Below are 1,206 nucleotides of genomic sequence, written 5' to 3' on the forward strand. Positions count from 1 at the left end.
CGACCAGCCTGAACAATTCCCCTCTCGAAGGAAGGCCTCGGCCTTAATCGTCCACGACAAACAGCTCGACGAGGCATGAAGCACCCACGGGAGCCGGAGCATGACGATGCAGAGTCTCGGTTCACAGGAGCCTGGGAAGAACATCCCGTACGGAACCCTTTACCCGAAAACATCCGAACCGCACATGCTCGCGACAGTCCTGCCGTTAGAGAATGCACCGTGCACGCGACCGAGTAAGGCCACTCAGAGACATCCATTTCCCAGGTATATGCCCCCTACGCACTTTTGGTGGCGCAACTCGCACGAACAGTCCCACCTCGACCCCATAAACAAGCTTTTTTGCCTCGAAGAGTTCGTCGGAGACGAAGAAGCAACCTTCAGTGCAAACGTAGCACTCTTTTGTGCAACCGCCCAAACAACGCCCCCTCTACCCTCTGTCGAAACACTCGGCATTGCTGCTCCCTAAGGTGAGCTTCTCCTCATAGGCAATTCCGCTCTTATCCGGTCACGTTTGTGTGCCCGAATTTCGCAAGGCAACCTCCATGGGACATGGAAAAGACTCGAGAAGAGAGCTCGCTCACGGGAGAGAGAAGCCAAGGAGACCACGAGAGTGCTGAGAGTGGGACAGCGCTGAATAGGCGGGAGAAGCCTGCGCGTATAAACGGAGATATATATCCAATTGCAACGAAGGAACGTGCCAAAGATCGAGAACAATGGCAGAAATGCTAGTAACGTGCACTTCGGGACCAACGCATCACCGGAAGACAACCGCCAAACATCGAAAGAGTCGCGATGCTCCGCAACCTACGTGCAAAGCGGTCGCACACCGGGTAAGGGAGTGAGAGCCCCAAACATAGCTGGGCGAGGCGCTCACTCCGCTCTTTAATATCTCGTTAATACCGCCAAGGAAATGGCACAAGCACACACACACAAGCATCCTCGGAAGAGGACAGTTCGAGTGACAGGTCAAATCCAAGAGTTCCGAAGACTACCTCCAGGAACAATCGGGAACAAGACCGATTACAAGTCGTCGAGTCTGTTACTGGGCGAACACGAGATGCGCACAGGAAATCGATCAGCCCTCACAATGGCCCAAGGCCAGAGATCGGACTGCTACGATTTACCCCAACAATCATCGTGCCACTCTTCGCAGAGAGGTGATAGACGCCAACGAGCCCGCGCATAGCAATCGAGGTGTAAAAAGGG

The sequence above is a fragment of the Cryptomeria japonica genome, unplaced genomic scaffold (assembly GCF_030272615.1).
Source record: "Cryptomeria japonica unplaced genomic scaffold, Sugi_1.0 HiC_scaffold_33, whole genome shotgun sequence".
Lineage (NCBI taxonomy): Eukaryota > Viridiplantae > Streptophyta > Pinopsida > Cupressales > Cupressaceae > Cryptomeria > Cryptomeria japonica.